The sequence below is a fragment of the Opisthocomus hoazin genome, chromosome 7 (genome assembly GCF_030867145.1).
Source record: "Opisthocomus hoazin isolate bOpiHoa1 chromosome 7, bOpiHoa1.hap1, whole genome shotgun sequence".
Classification (NCBI taxonomy): Eukaryota; Metazoa; Chordata; class Aves; order Opisthocomiformes; family Opisthocomidae; genus Opisthocomus; species Opisthocomus hoazin.
Genome location: NC_134420.1, coordinates 62,776,213 through 62,794,867, shown reverse-complemented (window position 1 = coordinate 62,794,867; position 18,655 = coordinate 62,776,213).

The window sequence follows — 18,655 nt, the reverse complement described above, 5'->3', positions numbered from 1 at the left end:
AAGGCTGTCAGGGGAGTGTTTGTATCTTTGGTTGTGCTCGTGATGCTGGGGGAAAGGGGCAAAAAACACCTGCAGTGGGGCGAGGGACTCTGGTGGCAGGAGCCTGGGGAGCAGGAGGTGGAGGGAGGTGGCCCTGGGGGGCTGTACAAAGGAGCGTGGTCCTCTCTGTTGCTGAGGAGTATCCTTCTCTGGAGATGAATTCAAGATCTGCCTGGACAAGGCCCTATGCAGTCTGCTGTAGGTGACCCTGCTTTGGCAGGGGGGTTGGACTAGATGACCCACAGAGGTCCCTTCCAACCCCAACCATTCTGTGATTCTGTGATTCTGTGGGGGCCGAGACCTGCCTCCCTCCCTCTGCAGGTCCAGCGACCGGAGCTGCCGGTTCAGCCTGCAGAGACGCAGCCCCCAGGGTCCCCTCTTCACTTGGCCCCAGGGGCAGTGGGGCTCCGGGGAGGGACGGGCATCATGGCTGCTGGAATGGGCCTTCCCTTTGACGCTTCTCCCAAGAGTGGTGCGTCCCGCATCAGCACACGAGAGCGTGAGCACTGAAGGGGAGATGGGTGCCAACCAGGGGAGCTCCTTCCAGCGTTTGGTTCGTGCGAGGTCCTGTGAAACCAGTGCCAGCATGCACGGACGGCACGGGGTGCGTGGAGCACCCCGGGGAGGCACGGCTGCAGGCACTGGAAGAGGGAAGAGGAGGTGGTGCGTAACCTCCTCTTGGATCTCCTCTGCTTGGGCTAACGTGGAGTTCTTGGGGAGCAAGGATCTCGGCCTCCATTTCAGGGTGATTCACACTTGGCTGGTGGGGAGTAAAATGTCAGCAGCCGCTGGTTTAAGGGAAGACACCCGCCCGTTCTGGTGGGAAAGGCGGAAAGGCAATTGAATTGGGGCAGTGGGACAGAGCTGGCACAGCGGCGTTCAGCCCTTCCTGCACCCAGGACAGTGGACAGGAGGGCTCTGTGCCAATGCCCAGCGAACCTATTTGGGAGTGAATGCAGCTCCTTGCCGAAGGATGTATAGAGATGCACATACACTCTCTGCACAGAGAGTGTGGCTGCCAGGAGATTTTCCACTGCCAGGGATGTGGACGTGGACCCCGACTCAACAGCCGCCCAAGAACAGATTGTGTCAGCTCTCCTTCAGGAGCTGCTCCGGAACTGTCAGCTTTTACACACTGTGTGCTTTTTACACGCTCCTTTTGCAAGTGTATATAAAATGTAGCTATCGGTTTAAAATTATATCGGCAATATATAGCTTCGGTGTATAAAGACACGGCGCTCTGAGAACGAACTCCACCGTGGCAGTGGGCCGGCCGTTGGTTGCTGGCAGGTTTGCTCCCGCGCTGCTAACAGTGAGTGATTCTCGTCCGAGGACAGAACGGCTGTAAGGGGAGGTTTATAGGGTAGATGTTACAGCCGACTTCCCAATAACTTTGAGAATTGCAGGAAATCTTTAGGCAGAAGGTGTCTCTGTGGCTAGAAGCCCGGGGCGGTACTGGGGAGCCTGAGTACCCCACCAGGCACTCGCACGGTGCAGGTGATGGCTGGGACGTGGAGGGATGCAGCCATGGGGCTGGGCAAGATGCTCTGCTGGGTGAAACAACGAAATGGCTGCTGCTGCTGTCCTCCACATCTAACGGCAGCAGAATCTCATGGGTAGGTTGGTGGGGACCTTTCCCTCTGCTTCCACTTCTCCTCTCCAGTCCCCACAAGCAGGTTTCTGCCAGCACTTTCTCCTGAGCTTCTTTACCAGGAGCCGCAAAAGGCAAGGTGGAGAGCAGGGACAGGGGGTGACTGCTGTCAGAAAAAAAAAAGTTTTGAAGCTATTTTGAGTTTTGCCGAAACAAGTATTTTGGTTTTGTGGCCACAAGGAAGAAAAGAGCAACCTTCGGCCTCCGCCGCAGGGTCTGCGTAGCCCCGGGAGGCAGACGTGCCTCGGCGGCATACAGGGGCTGCACCCAGCCCTGTGGGTGCTGCAGGACATGGTGCCTGCCTCTGGCCCCCATGATGCCCTGCAGATCGTGGTGGGGCTTTGCTGCTGCTCCTCAAAGAGATCATGGCAGGGAAATGGGCAGTCGTGACTCTTCCTGAGGGGCTTTCGGGTAACAGCTACAGCTCAAAGCCGCTGCGTCCTTCATCCCCACCAGCATATTGGGCCCTTCGAGGGCTGGGCACTGGTCAAGGACTCTCTTGCCTTGCTTGGATGTCACTGGGCAATGGGAAACTGCCAGCTGAGACTGATTTTAGAGCAGCTGGCTGGGACACTACCCTGATAGAGCAGCAGGAATAATGAGGAACAATGTGGACAACCAGAGGGGGTGGTTGAGGTCCCTTTGAATAATGAGAAATCCCCAGATGCTCTTTGATGGTCCTCTTGTAGGAATACCTCTGCTAGGTGTTTACCATGTATCTGGTGAGGAAATGTGACCCTTCTTTTCTCACACAAACACCTGTGATATGGTCCATGCCTCTGTTGGCTCAAGATGTGTCCGTGGCAGCTAGTAGAAATGCTCAGACGAAGCAACCAGCATCTGGCTGGTGCTCTCCAGGAGAGCTTTGGAGTTGTGTTTGCAACCTTTGAGGCCCCAAGTGGGGAATTCACTTCCCTCCATGGGCAAATTGATCAGATACCAGCTGGGGAAGCAGAGGGTGTGAATGGGGTATCCTCTGTGTGGGCTCCTGGAATCCCTGCACTGGTGGTTTCTGAAGCCCACTGCATTTTCTAAAATAGACTGGATGGCAAAGGCTCTCTGGTTGATGAATAGGGTAAGTGCCAGTCAGCCAGTGTTATTCCTGCGGAACTGATTTGAAAGCTGCAAGGACTGAATATAATTTCATGATTAATTATGCCAGGAGACCCCAAGTATTGGATAGGTGCCTTTATTAAATAAATACAATGGAAATAATTCTTGGCTTCAAGAGGAGGCTTTTGCATTTTCAGATCTGGAGTAAGACTGGTCTAGGAAGGGCATGCATCCTGCACGCTAAATCAAGAGGAAAACCCGTGGTCAGGAGGCTCAGTGAGACGTGTTGGTGCTGAGGCCCTGGGTGACACCAGCTGCACGGGCCACCTTCAGTTTCTCAGGAGGGGATCATGTGCAAGCCCCCAGTGTCAGCACTGCTGCATCAGAGAAGCCCCTGCCTTGAGCCTCTGCCAAAATCTGACTTCTTATTATGGCCAAAGGCACCCAGGTTAGATGTGCCACTTCCACAAGGTGGATGTCTACAGCGGTGCTCGCACACGTATGTGTCCATCTGCCGTATCTGCCTGCAGAGCTGTGTGCAAGACGCAGCAATTACCTCGCTTCTTCACGATGTGTACACTGCTTTTTTCATGTGTCTTAACAAGCCGGTGCATCAGCTGAGCTGTGCCCATCCACACAGTATATACATAACGATGTGTCTTATCATAAACCTTCTTGCTGTAGACTAAAAGAAACCAATTTCTTTTGCCTCTGTTGCAGGGTAACATCAGCAGCAGGGACAGCCGTGCTGGCTCAGCCAAAGTGAAGGAATCAGATAAACATGCATGATGCTAAGGCGTTATTAACCATGTGAATGTAATGTTGTAAATTTGACCTTTCTTCTCCCATCACTCTCCTCTCTGTGGATTGCTGCTGTCCCTTCTGGATGCCCCTCTCGCGAATCATGAGATGTCATACCTTGTTTGCTGTGCAGGTCACCTTGTGAGTGCTTCAGACAATTAATCACCCCAGTCCTGATTGAACACTCTCAGTCCTTCAGTCTTCTGGTTGCATTCGACTGAGTAATGTCATTGCAGAGACAGGGGAGAGAAGACTTTCCAATTCATTTGCAGATATTTGATTATTTTTAAAGGTGTTTTTGTGAAATATCTCATAATACGTAAAGTCCCATGGCTACATATCCTGAAGGAAAACCTGGACAGCACAGCTGCTCGGTCCAAGCAGGCATGGGCAAGCAGGCCAACAGCAGGCTCAGCTCTCACACAAATCAGGCAGCAGCAAAAGGGATTAATTCCTGCCTGGTACAAGGGCTTTTGGGTCAGAAAATCTGGTTACACCAAGGTGCTGCTTGAACCGGAGAAGGTAAGGTGTATTAACATGCACTGAGCATGAGAATCACAGAGGCTTCAGGTGCCAGGGCTTCAGGCTGGGAAAATAATAAAGAATCACACAGAGCTTTCTGATATTAAATATCAAATACTTACTGGAAGGAGGAGTGTAACTTTTTATTAAAACACCTGTCTTTCCTTGGCTGCAGAGCTCCTACTTAACACCCTTCCCCCATCCCTTCAGGCTTCACTCCCTGATACGCTTTCAAGGCCACATATCTCCATCCCATGCCGCTATGCAGGGAAGGTGGCCCTGCATAGCCCACATGTGGGTGGGCAGTGCTGCAGGAGTTGTTCAGGGGATAAGACCTGCAGGGATTGCCATAATGGGGGCCTCCCTGTTTAACACCAAAGGTTCACTTAAATTACTATTCTTAATGTTGGCTATGATAATGAATTACTACGTATTACAATACTGGCTTCGTTTCTTTCTCCAGATTTGGTCCCTTCTGCATTGGAGCAAGGTTTTATTCATCTGAATCACTGCATCATCATCAGGTGTGGTCTGTAGGCACAGGACTGTCCTCCAACAGCCCGTCTCCCCTCCTGGAGGCTGTGGTTGGGAGTATGGTTGCCATGGTGGTAGCAAGACAATTAAAATGGCTTTATAACCAGCTGAAGGTACCGACTGTTTCCAGGATACCATATATCCTAATCAATCTCAGTTCTGACAGACCTTGGAGTGAAGCCAGGTCCAATGACAGCAGTTAGTGGCGTTTAATTTTTTTCTTCCTTCTTCAGCCCTCAAGGGTTAGCTTTGCTGCATGGGTTTGAAGCCGCAGTTCAAGGTAAAAAAAACCTCCACCCTCTCTGGATGTGGCATCTTTCATTCCACACCCTTTACTTTGGGCCACACTGCACACAAAAATATATAAAGTTATCACCATTCTTCTGATCTCTTGATGTGTGAGGAGCTGAACTGCTTTCCTTGCGTGGACTGATGTGGGTGCTGCCTTTAGCTGAGTGCAGGGAATCACAGAATCATAGAATCACAGAATCACAGAATGCTTTGGGTTGGAAGGGACCTTTAGAGGTCATCTAGCCCAACCCCCCTGCAGTGAGCAGGGACATCTTCAACTCGATCAGGTTGCTCAGAGCCCCGTCCAACCTGGCCGTGAATTTTTCCAGGGACGGGGCATTGACCATCTCTCTGGGCAACCTGTGCCAGTGTTTCACCACCCTCATCATAAAAAATTTCTTCCTTACATCCAGTCTAAATCTACTCTCCTTTAGTTTAAAGCCATTACTCCTTGTCTGCGGAGAGGGACCTGGGTGTCCTAGTGGACGACAGGTTAACCATGAGCCAGCAGTGTGCCCTGGCTGCCAAGAAGGCCAATGGCATTCTGGGATGCATCAAGAAGAGTGTGGCCAGCAGGACGAGGGAGGTTCTCCTTCCCCTCTACACTGCCCTAGTGAGGCCTCATCTGGAGTACTGTGTCCAGTTCTGGGCTCCCCAGTTCAAGAAAGATGAAGAGCTACTGGAGACAGTCCAGCGGAGGGCTACGAGGATGATGAGGGGACTGGAGCATCTCTCCTACGAGGAAAGGCTGAGGGAGCTGGGCTTGTTTAACCTGAAGAAGAGAAGGCTGCGAGGGGACCTTATAAATGCTTACAAATACCTGAAGGGTGGGTGTCAAGAGGATGGGGCCAAGCTCTTTTCAGTGGTGTCCAGTGACAGGACAAGGGGCAATGGGCACAAACTGAGGCACAGGAAGTTCCGTCTGAACATGAGGAAGAACTTCTTCCCTCTGAGGGTGACGGAGCATTGGAACAGGCTGCCCAGGGAGGTTGTGGAGTCTCCTTCTCTAGAGATATTCAAGACCCGCCTGGACAAGGTCCTCTACAACCTACTGTAGGTGACCCTGCTTTGGCAGGAGGGTTGGACTAGATGACCCACAGAGGTCCCTTCCAACCCGTACCATTCTGTGATTCTGTGATTCTGTGATTGTCCTGTCGCAACAGGCCCTGCTGAAAATATTTTCCCCATCTTTCCTATAGGCCCCTTCAGGTTCTGGAAGGCTGCTATAAGGTCTCCCCACAGCCTTGTCTTCTCCAGAAGAAGAAGAATCTGTGATCTTTTTGTCAGAGGCTCCTCCTAGCAGCTGTGCCGCTCCCCCTGTGCTGCCAGGCCATTCCCCGTGGGTGGTGGGGGCTGGAAGCAATATGTTGGAAGTCACACTGTATCCCAACAGCTTGGGATTCAGAGCTGTCAAGTGGTGGCTCATTGTTAGTACAACTTCTTCCAGAACGCTAGAAAAAGAAAAGGCGACTTAAAACTTTTTATGACCTGCTGACACATGAGTCTGGTAGGAATCCTAATGCCTGTGAATCCGGAGGAATAGTGGAGGGGTTTGGAGATCTGCTGCTGCTGCTGCAAGTTACAGGGTTATGTCTCCTTCCAGGTAGTGATGTGAGCTGGAGGGCTCCTCCAATGTGCATCTGGTTCTTGCAGCTGGCTTACATGGATCTCCTTTGTGGAGGTGCTGCCCTGTGCTGGGTCAGCACTTCAAATGGATGTATAGTATTTTTCTGAGGGCTTCTTGTGTCTTTGCCATGATCCAAGAACAGTAGAGTTCCCATTTCAAAGAGTTTCTGACTTACACAAGCCCTGAGGTGACTATGCAGTCCCAGGCAAGCAGCTGGGCCAGCCGTGTCCTGCAAGTCTGCATGAGTTTGCAGTGTGAGGCTACATGATGGCACAAAATGGCACCCCTGATTGCTACTACTTTTCCCCACACATCTAGAGATCTTGGCTCAGGGCTGCTCTCTGTGGCACTGGACACTTCACTGGTGCAGGTGCCACACTGGGCTTCAATTTCAGGGCTCTTCTCCATTTCATGGTGGCACTGTCTAGCTCAATGTTCTCAACTTTTCTTTTTCTTGAATCCTCAGTTACAGACAAAATGCTTAAAACAACCACAATTATCATGATTAAAATAAAATTAACCTGAATCTAACTTAGGTCTACGGCCCTGCTTAAACCTTCCAGGATTGTGAAGCCTGTTTTGGAAGCTGCCAGTCTATGTCTTTGCAATCAATCAATAGCGTGCCATCAATCAGTGTATATCATTTGCTTCAGATTATCAGACCTTGAACAAGTCTCCTGAATTTCTAGCATGCCCATAGACTTGCTAGGTCTTTGCTCTCTGTTTAGGTTTACCTGATCCCTCCGGCTGGAAGAGTCTGCAAACAGCCTCCACTTCACAGAAAGGGCACTCCAGCTGGGCAAATGCTCCTGGCATCTGCTGGAACAACAGATTGGGAAGCATTAGCCTGCTCCATTAGGCTCCAGGGCACAGGGTCACTGAAAGTCCCAAGTTAAACCAATAACTTTGCCTGGAGGCTTTTTCTCCCTGAGGAACCAGCTACCTTCAACACTTCCTCAGTGACCAAAGAGGACAGCTTGAAAAAGCCCTAGTTTTCCAAAGATAAGCAACGTAAATGGAAAGTTACGGGTTTCTTTAAAGGCTCTGTTTGAAGATATTTTTTTCCATGATTCCCCCTTGATACCATTAGGTCTTCCTGGCTGCTCCTTTTGGATTATTTTGTTCCAAAATCTGTTTAGAAGCTTAGGTTCTAACGAAGGACAATAAATACCCAACTAACAATGAACTTAACCAACCACCCGAGGAGTCGGAATGATTTAGAGCTTTCAAAGGAGCTGACGCTAGCTTGTCTTTTGTCTTTCTACTTAATGCCTCTCTAATATTCCTCTCTGGACACAATGATTTTCCAAACTGTTTTTTCTCCTTTTTTTTTTCTTAAATAGAACGCTAAGCCCCTCTACCACCTAATTCTCTACATACAAAAGAAGATTTAATATCCTCTAAGTGACTATAAAGAACAAACCTACCAGATGGCAGACTTTGTTGCTCAAGGGGAATGCAGGCTGCTTTTCTTGGAGAAGCATTTCCATGTGGTTTTGAAAGAGAGAGTCACTAGATGTATCAATCTTTTCCTTAGTGGGGTGCTGTGATAAAACTCAGGAGAGGTACAAGAAGAGGGAAATATAGTTCGTGATCCAACAGAGGAAACAAACGGAGCTGCGTGAGGAACCTTTTTTTCTTATTTCTTCAGTCTCTTTGAGAAACATGTTAACCATGACCTTGAGCATCTTTGCAGAAGTTTCGAGATGTAGTATCTGGATCCTAGGCATAACTCCAAAAACTTGAGGAAAGACTTAAGAAAGTTACTGCCATTCAAAGACTACTTGCCCAGATTTAAAACAAGGGTGTTGCTGACATATAATCAATGCTCTTTGGGAAGAAACTGTTCTGCTTCATTCTCTTTCTGCTTTTCCTATGTCAGAAGCCAACTTGCTAACAAGATTAATTGAATAAAAGGAGGACTTCTTTAAGAGCAAATGTTTTGCATCTCACTTATTTTCAAAGTATTTGGCTGAATAATTCATCTGACACATAGCTAAATAATTTCTCTTCATAGATTATCTGAGAAGAGATCACAATATTTACATATGGAACTATTGTTCAGACTTCTTTGCTAAATAATTTATTGGTATAATCTGTGCTCTGTGTCTCATTTGTGGCCTGTTCCTCGGGAGATGTTGATAATCTGATGATGTGATATGTTTCTGTTCCCAAGTGGGTGTGTGTAACTTTCTGGAATTATTTTGTGATGTAAGTGGTTGTTATTATGAGTTTGAAATGTGTTTTCACGCTAAATTCACACTTGGTGAGTATTCCTACCAGAAAATGTGTTCCCTAGGATAACTGTGGAAAGCAAACACAGAAAAGGAAGGAACATAGTCAAAGCAAATCCATAAAAAGATTCAGATGAACAGAAATGTGTTTGCAGTACATACTTTACTCTGTTGTGAAGCAACATGTAAAGGATGAGACCCCAGATTTACAAGGTAGAAATCACTGCATGCCAACCAGCTGCATACCCTGTATGGACAACTTGGCAGACAATCAGCTGCCAGACCCACTGCCAAACAAATACAACCCACAGTCAGTTGTGTTATTCCTGGGATATAGGTTATACAGCAAAGTGTCAAGCAAAGCAAAGTGCAAAGTTACATATAAAATGAAGAAAAGCAAGAAAAGGTAGCAGGGCATATTAATGGAATGGCAACAATCTTAGTATTAGACATGAAGAAAACACGGTATTTTATATGTTTCCAAGCTAAAACAATAGCCTGTAGTAACAGCCACTACTTGATACCTTGAAAGAAAGAGAATAATTTCCATCGTGATGTAGTGATCAGCTTTCACCCTGAATTTGGAGACCTGATCCCCTTATCTCTGCAAGTGCAGCTGGGAGACCTGCTTGCTAACAACAAAAAAATTCAACCTAACAACAGCCCATTCATCCTGGTGCTGCGTCAGGCAAAACCAAGTGTTTATCTGGAACATTAATTCTCTGCAGATCTTTGCTTCAAATCATATTTGCTGTACACCAGTATGTATATGAAAATAGCCAGAGGGAGAGGCCTTACTCTCATAGAAAGTCAACTGAACTATGTTTCTCCCCACCGTGAAAGAGCAGATTGAAATGGTAAACCTGTCAAAATAGTGTCATATAGCCAAATGGTGAAAAACAACTATGATAGGTTGCAGTTTTCTCCCTCCCTAGTTTTGACATTTGTCTCTAAATTTCAAAGGATGTCTTTGGACCAACTAGAACAGACACTGACTTTTTTACAGCTTCAGCCATGTTTATAAAGGGACAGTATTTTTCTGTGTGTGTATATATATATATATATGTACATTGTTTCTATCAAACTCTCTTGTCCACCCTCATTGTTACGATAGTCTAAGATGCTTCTCTTGACAATCCTTGTGCATACACTGTTTGCTCAGTAGTTGGGAGATGTTGTGAGGGCCAGTGGTCCCTCACTTGTTCTGTGCTCTACAGATTTACTGGCAGTACATTGCAGGATGCCTTTCCGAAACTACACGAATATTGGTCTGGAGGGCTAAGTGTATTAAACTGCCAAACTCCCGTGATTCACATCCTTTCCTGCCATCCATTAATGTTCCTGGCACCATTTTCAAATTACTGTTGGGCAGCAGATGGAGGACATGCTGCTAAGTGCTATGATTATGACATTCATTAATATGGATGGGATTATGCACATGCATTTGTAGTTGGGCAAGCAGAAGAATTTGCATCTGGATTTTCCTAAGATGTTTGATACTGAGGTGATACAGCTGTAAGAAATGATGCTGTAGGAAGATGAGATAACATTTTGTGGAGTGCTTAGGTGAAGCAGTTTCACTCAACGAAACTTATGTTTCAGGGTTCACATAGGCAGCAATGACTGGCGGGAAGCAGGTAGTGGTGCAGAACCGGATTGCCTCTGCCAGTGGCAAAGCTTTTGGATGACAAAGACCAATTAGAGACGTGAGAAGGGCCCAGAGCTACAAGAGAAGCAAACAGCCATGAGGGTGCCCATTCAAGTGGGCAACCATGCCACCATTACCTCTGGCATCTTACTTGCTGATCAGGAGCTCACCAGCTGGGGTTGGGAGATCATCTACAGCAAATGTTGTCACAGGGATTTGAAATGGAGAGGTTTCTGTTCCGTCATGTCATACACCTGGAAATGTGTAAGAGTTGGTGATGGCTTTAAAGGGTTGTAAATGATAGACACACGTGCCTGGTCTTTGCCAGCAGGAACAGGTATTTTCCATGAATTTGCAGAGGTGGCTGATCACTGTAAGATATTCGCTGATGGTAATGTGAAGTGGAAAGGTCTGTGATGCTGTGTTATGTCAAAAATCAGGTCTGGGAGCTGGAATGGAGAGGGACTATTTGTTTCTAGAGAGGATGTGAACATCCCCTTCATTTTCTGGGCATCTGGATTCATTGTATGCTCTGTTTCTCTGGCCAACGAAGCTGTTGGTGGTTTCAGCATGAAGGAAGAATTATTTAGCTTTGTGCGGAGTGGTTGCAGATGATCACTGGCATGTACTTCAGGAAGATGGATAGGAGGGAGGTGGTGCTCCATGAGAAGGGTGGGTGTTTCTCATCATGATGTGCCTCATGTGGTAAGTGCCTGCAGTTTTTTTGCACATCCGTAAGAAGAGAGATATCCTTAAGGAAATATTGGAGCAGGAACATGAGTGGGAGCAGGAGGCAGAAATTTAATATTTCAGGCAGACAGGGAAAGCATCTCTGTTAAATGACCACAACAGTCATGGCCACAACATAATGGATGTTTGGTGTGCTGAGGACAGAGAGTGATTTTTGGCCTATGAATGCATTGTAACCAAGGAAATGTCTCCCTGTCTGATGTATTGATGGTGTGTGGGCATGATCTGTCATTTAAGGGTTGAGCTGGATCTACATGACCTTTTCCAGTCAAATGCACCAAAATGAATTTGAGGGAGGAAAGTAATACATGATGTGTTGCATAAAAATCCAAAGGCTGCAGTGACAAAACACACAAAAGTATCAGCTGTGAAAGAGATGCCTAGTTGGACTGAGGGTGCGTGTAGGACCACAGAAAGGTGCCAAAGCAGGGCTGCCAGTAACAAGAACCCCAGAATGGTATGTTTCCTGGGTTGCATAGGGTTCTCTGTGCCAAGCCCAGTCTTCGCAGATGTTTTCCTCTGCATTGTCCATACAATCCCTCCTTCCAGGGTGCCCCATTCCCATTCTTTGGGAGCACCTCAGGAAGTGCCATCTCCTTGACATCTCTGCAGCCCCTCTGCTGGGATGCATTCAGGCACAGATTCTCTCACACATTTTTTCCCATTCAGGTATCTGTCAGCCTCCCCGTCCACGATAACGCTCCTCTTCACACAGGTTGTGCGCTACAAGTGCTAAGGGAAATGATAAAACCTCTAAGTGCTTATTGTCCATTCCCAGTTTCCATGACAACCATGATAAAATGTTTCTTCTCCCACATTTCAGGAATGCCATTCATCTCCTTTCTTCCCACTCTGCAGTTCCCTTCAGGAGAGGTGATGCTTACCTGGCTGCTTCCCCAGGGACAGACCACTACAGCCCCCAGACAGATGTCAGAGCGAGCGGGGCAGTGCTGGGGAGCTGGAGGACATCACCTGGGTACAGACCCCAAACAAGTGCCGTCTGAAGGGGCAATAGTCATGCCAGGACCACACTGGAGTCTGCCAGGCTGGCTCTCCTCACAGCTGCAGGAGTGGAAGGGGAGAGTCAGCTCTCTCCCAGGAGAGCAGCTTTGCCTTGCAGGGGTGTGCTGTGCCGAGTGGGCTTTGATTTCCCTTACACAGGACCTAGAGATCAGCACAAGCACACTGCAGATTAACTGAGTTTCCCGGTGGTCTTCCTAAGCACTTCACAGCACCCTAAAATCTGCATGCCTGGTCAGCCTCGGTAGCTCAGTCCCAGGATCTCACTGCTGATAGCTCACCTTCTTGATCAGCTGAGTGAAATAAAGAGCTGCAGAACCTTTTCCAGAGTTTCTCTGCCTGGCATGTATTACTATTTCACACATAATGGGTTTTCAGCATGCTTAATTATTTAACCAATGTGTCGCTGGCACGTTGAACCCTGCATTGTGTGAGCTGCTGTGGGTGTCGGGGCAGAGCAAACTGCTGGTAACGCAGGGAGGGGATGCGAGGGCAGCGAGCCCAGCTAATGGCTGCAGGGTGGACACGGTAGGCAGCAAACCTGTCAGTCTCAGATGACTTCATTTTGGGTTGTGTGGTGCATATACAGAGAGAAAGAGGGTTGAATGCTAATCAAATAGAGAGACTTCTTTTTTTCTGCCACAGTTTCAGCAACGTGGGACCAAAGACCATAACCTCAAGGCTTCTTAGCCCAGGAACAGACTTCCCAAATATATCTTTCTGCCCCCACAGTTTGCAGTACCCCCAGCCTGGGGATGTTAGGGATCCAGAAGAAGGCACTCCAGAGCCTGGCCTTAGATTTGGTCAGCTGAACCTAATGCGTTCTACATGCAACATACAAGACTTGAAGAAAGCAGCTGTTGGGCTGAAAATTTCCTGGAAAGTTTCCAGCTGACATCAGTTTGAAATGAGCCTTCACGAACCCTACAGACCAAACAGCCTCACTGGGAAGTCAACCAGCACATGTTCGTGGAGGTTTCTTATGGGTCCATCAGCCTGAGCAAACGAAAGGCCCCAGGTGTGGGCCATCATCCGCGCTGTTTAACCGTTGTCTTGCTCCCTGGCCTGGTGCTGGCCGGTGCCAGCCCTGCTCTGCCAGCCGGTGCCCGGGCACAGCATGGAGGGAGGGCAGTGTGCACCGAGGACTGTTCCCAAGGGGCAGCGGGGTCCAGGCTGCACCAGCTTCAGCACCATCCTCCCCACACAGTCCTCCATCAGTGCCACGCTTTTCCCATAGCCCCATTTTCATAGTAAACAAAAGATCACCCTGCTCAACTGCAACACTAGTTCAGATGCTTTGAACTGAAAAAAAACCCCAACCACATAACACCAGTAATATTGTATTAGGGCCACAGGGGCAGCACATGGGGTCCGGATGAGACCCAGAATCACGTGTGTTATAGACTGGAAGTGGCTAATGCGTGCCAGCTGCCTTCAGAGCCAGAGAACGGTCCCTGGCCTGATTTTGTTTATTATCTCAGACCAAGACTGGCCAGCAAATTTGGTGCAGAAGTGAGCAGCATGAGGACATCAGGCACTTTTTATGCAAACCAGTTTAGCTACTCTGGGGTAACATCTCCTTAATGAAGGTTTTATGGAAGCACCTGGAGGTGCAGATGTGTTGTTTTTCCTGCTTAATAGGTTCATAAGGGTGCTCAGGATGAAGTATGCTACACTAGAGGTTCTTCAAATTGCCAAGGTGGCCAAAATCCTCAGAGCTGACAGTCTTCTGTACACCTCGATTGTGATTTCAGTGGTGGTGTTTATAGACTGCCCATAGTTTGCCAAATTCCTCACAGACTCGTTATGGGACAGTTTCTACATGGACTTACCCCCTAGATAGTCAGTGTACAGAACGGGGAGCGGGGGTCATCCAAGACTGTAGGATATAATCTAACATTATTTTAGATTTTCACTCCTCTAGTTCACAAGTACTTCTTTGGAAATCAGCCTGGGATTCCTAGGTCTGTTGAAAGAAAGGTGTTTGAAGAAGGACTTGAAGAAGAGGACTAAAGAAGGGACTGGCTGCACAGCTAATTCCACATCACAGCCACGAGCATCTCATCTATCTCCCAGCCATTTCCATTACATCTAAATCACCCTGTTGTAATGAAGCATTGAGAGGTGAAAGAGGGGGTTAATGTACTAGTCTGTTACTGCTGGAGATAGCATTTCCAATTTGATGGAGGTCACACAAGAGAATAAGTGTCGTTGTCTCAGCTGATTCTTCAGGGCATACCTGGTGGGTATTTCTCCTGAAATCTCCTGGTTTTGCATTAGTTAAGAATCTGCATAAGTGACTTTGAGAGTGGAGGTGGTGTTTATATCCTTTTGGTTTTATTTAACATTGTACTCTCATTACCTGGGCTTTACTATTCTGGTGTGATGCATTTTCCTCTTCTCAGATAAAGCAAAGGAATAGCTACCCAGAGGCCTGTAAAGTATACAAATGGGGCTGAGCTGGAAAGGTCAGCCCTACAGATATGTTGGACCATGCCAAAGAGTGAAGTGAACAGATTAAACTATATAAATATTTAAAGAGCTGTAATTAGGACTAACATGGCCTCACTCCCAAGGTTCGTTATTATACATGCACATGGCAGAAAAGTAACTAATCATGACCTTTTTCCACTTGCTTTTCCTTATGTTTTTGACAGACTCTTTTTCACTCCCTAAGACCTTCCTGGCTGGCACTGCCTCCATGGGAGGGGACAGGAGATTCGTCCTGGCTTTCTGTGAGGCCAGAAAAAATCCCAGAGATGTTTCAGAAGCAAGTAAGGGGGAGATGTTGGCTTTTGCCCAAGAGTCACCCTGTCCTGCCGGGGTCTGGGGCAAGGAGGCAGAGGTTTCCCAGCATGGTGGAAGCTCTTGTCCAAAGCCCAGCAGGACTTGAGGAGCCCTTGCTAAGGACACCAAGTGTCCCAGTGTCACAGACACACAAACACCGTCCTCCTGGCAGGACAACTCCAGCTCATCCTTGGCCTCAAGACCGTATATTTGCGAATCCTAGACTCCACTGTTACAACTCTCCTCGAGGCATGTAATCTCACAAGCTAAAAACACTCTAGTTGCTACAAAGCACAATATCCTCTTTGCTTAGCAACACACATTTCCATGAACACCTCAAGCCACAAGGCTCACTGTTGCCTTATCGCTCATCAGCCAAGCCCGATGCAAGGTCTCCATCCTTGGATGGTTGCTGAAGAAGAGCTGTCTTCTTCAGAAGAGGTCTGAGCTGTTCTCCTCAGAAGAAGAGGGTGAATGAGGGTTGGAGGCTTTTTCCAGACTGTCCACGGACAGACCCTGGTGCTGGCTGGGGAATAGACCTGTAAATGATTCCTGCAGCATCCCATGGGGGATGCTCTCAGTAGGGACCAGCCCCTGCAGGGGTGCTGGTGTGGGTCAGGGCTCAAGGCATACACCCACACCATGTTTTCAGACCTCCTGCTTTTCCAAACATAGCATTTTAAGTCTGTGCCTGTGTCCCTTCCCACCACACACACAGCTCAGGAAGAAGAACCAGAATTACCAGCTCTACAGCACAACAGGCGTTCCTGTTTTAAACCAAACATGGTGGCACTGGACAACATCAGATGGACCAAAGCAAGACTTTTGATGGCTGTGAACCAGTTTTGGTGACATTTCCATTGAGAAAGACTTACTGGTCATCTGACCAAAATGAACAAAAGAAAGAAAGAGGCAGAGTAAGGGAGGACGTGTCCCCCAAGAGCCTGGAAGCTTGCTAGCACACCTGTACTGTACCAGCGAGCAGCCTGCACCCAGAGACATGTCTCTGAAAGTGCCCACAGAACAAGAAAATTCACATACAGGCACAGGAGGGGAAAAAAAAAAAAAGAAAAAAAGGGAAAAAAAGGAAAAAAGCTTGTTTGCTGCCCTGCTCTTCCCTGCCGCTAAATTAATTGGGTCTTACTCCTGCCGTCTGTATGCCGGCAGTACTCCCACAGTACTGACTTTAATAGGAGTGCAGATTGCAGGATCAGGCCCACGGTGTCTTGGAAAAGATGAATAATAATCACTATGTGGAGAAATACTGCAGTTTGCAACTCAAAGAACACTTTAAATCTGCTTAGCAATTTGTAACGCCCACAGTAGCACCCTGTGTGAAGCTGCAGTTATGAGACAAATCACTTCTCCATTAACGGCGTCTCCAGGATCTGCCTTACGGCAGCGCACGGGGAGCGGGGAGGGATGGAGGGGAGAGGGACACTGTGCGCGGGGCGGTGCGAGGAGCCGAGAGGTTCGCTTTTCACGGCAGCAGCTGTGTTATCGCTTTACGGTTGTTTTCTGGGCTTGCAGCAATTAATCCCCATGGCCTGACTCCAGTGTCTGTCCGTCTGTGGATGGTTGTGCCGCCTCTCAGATCTAACCATCTGTCAATGCTGATGATTGTCCTTCAACAGCGTGCCTGGGAAAGGTGTATTATGTGAATTTCTCCAAGTTATGGTACTTATTCTAAATGTAAATCTCAGTGTTGTTTGACGAAGCCTTTCCTGGCCAGCCTGTCAGTGTTCTCCCAGCCACCCGGTGTGCTGCCAGTGGTTATCTGATCTCATCTACAGCTTCACCTGAAATATCCCTCTCCCATGCTGAACAACAACAGCGGGGCTGTAAAAGCTCATTTTAATGGCCCTTCTCTTTCCTGTTTAAGCCTTTGACACCCTGACGATCTTCTGGAGGCAGAAAACACCTCCAGATGCAATATGCCCTTGGTTGACTTGAGACTGTTTTGCACTAACAGGAGGTGCTGAGCCACTCAGGGCAGGAGTAAGCATCAGGTCTCTTTCTTGGCCACCACAAACTGGTGTAACTAAAGGGTTTTTGATCCACACCTGCTGCCGACCTTGCCTGGACCATGCTGAGAGCAGGCAGCCTGGGCAAGCAGCGGGAGCTCGTGGGTGAAGGAGCACTGGGAGCCCATGGCGAGGGGCGAGGAGTGGTGTTGTCGGAGATAATCTTCCCCATTATCATGGGAGGACTGATTCTGGGGACCCTGGCGATGCCTTGCGAGTGAGAAAAGTCTCAGGAAAGAAAGCCAGAATTGAAGAGGTGACACTGAAATAAGCGAAGGGAAGCCAAAGGGAGATTGACTCCAATGTACAGCCCCCAAAGACAGTGTGCTGTGGCAAAACCCACACACAGGACTGAAGCCTAAACCCATTCTGCCCAAGAATTTGGGGGGGCAGTAGTAAGGGGAGATCTTCCCTTCTAGCCGACAGGGAGGGAGCAAAGCTGCTAATTCTGGAGCCAACAAGCCCTGCAGCTGAACAACCATCACTGCCACAGTGGTGATGAAGGGTGGATTTAACCCACTCTTGCCAGCTCTGACCCTCTTGTCCACAAAATCCCCCATGCGCTTGGTGCAACAAGCCTCCACCACCCTCCGATTGTTATTCAGTGGGTACCAGAGGATGACAAAAAGCACCAGCAGAGACACTGCTTGAACCACAGCCATCAGTGGCAGGAGGCCATTTACCAACAATTTCTTCACTGAAGGCTTGGCCAGGGTGACCTTGCTCTGAAGTGCCACCAGGGCAGAGCAGGCTGCTGAGCACAGCTCTCTACCCAGCATAGGAAAGACCTTGGACACACTGGTTTGAAATGCAGGGAGAGGAAGGATGGTGAGCGATCTTGAAGCATCTACATGAATGTTATGATGACATTTAAGCCTGACAAGGCCAGTGAGAAGATCCAGGCAGACTGGGAATTAGACAAAAGAGCTGGGGTCTCATTGTAAGCTTTCATCTCATTCTTAGGGAAGGTGTTTGGAGACCTTGAATGAGAAGAAAGGGTAGCAAGATAAACGAGCAGGCAGCTGAAATCCCTCAAGATTTTGAAACAATGATCAAAGGAAAATGCAAAAGAGGAACATGCCCTCAGAAAGTCAGAGGAAAAAGATTCATAGCTCAGTGGTGGGGATCAGGTATCAGAGGAGCTATTTCAGCTCCTCCAAGGAATCCAGCCTCTCCCACACCAGGAAAACACACGCTCATGCTGCAGGAGAGCATGGGCAGGGCTGATCAGAAAGGCCAAGTTTCCTTCTGCCTAGATTATGGGAAATGCCACAGGTCCAAAGGGCTGGATCTCAGACGGCATGGAAGGATGTGTAAAAAATATTGCATGTAAAGAAAAACATTTTCACTGCAAGGGTGGTCACAGCAAGGTCACCTACAGAGGCTGTGCAATCTCCATCCTTACAGATTTTCAAAGCTCAGCAGGGAAAGGCCCTGGGTAACCTGGGTGAATCGTAAAGTTGGTCTTGCTTTGAATGGGGGCAGTTCCTTCCAACCTAAATTGCTCCATCATTCTGTAACTGTATGATCTGAAATGATCTCAGGGTAATATTTTAAAGTTTTAAGATGTTTGCTTGCCCTACTGGAAACCCAAGCACTGCAATACTTGGGCTTAGAGACCTGAAAGGGAGCTTACATGAAAATGCAGGCCATCCGCCAGCCAAGCAAAACCTA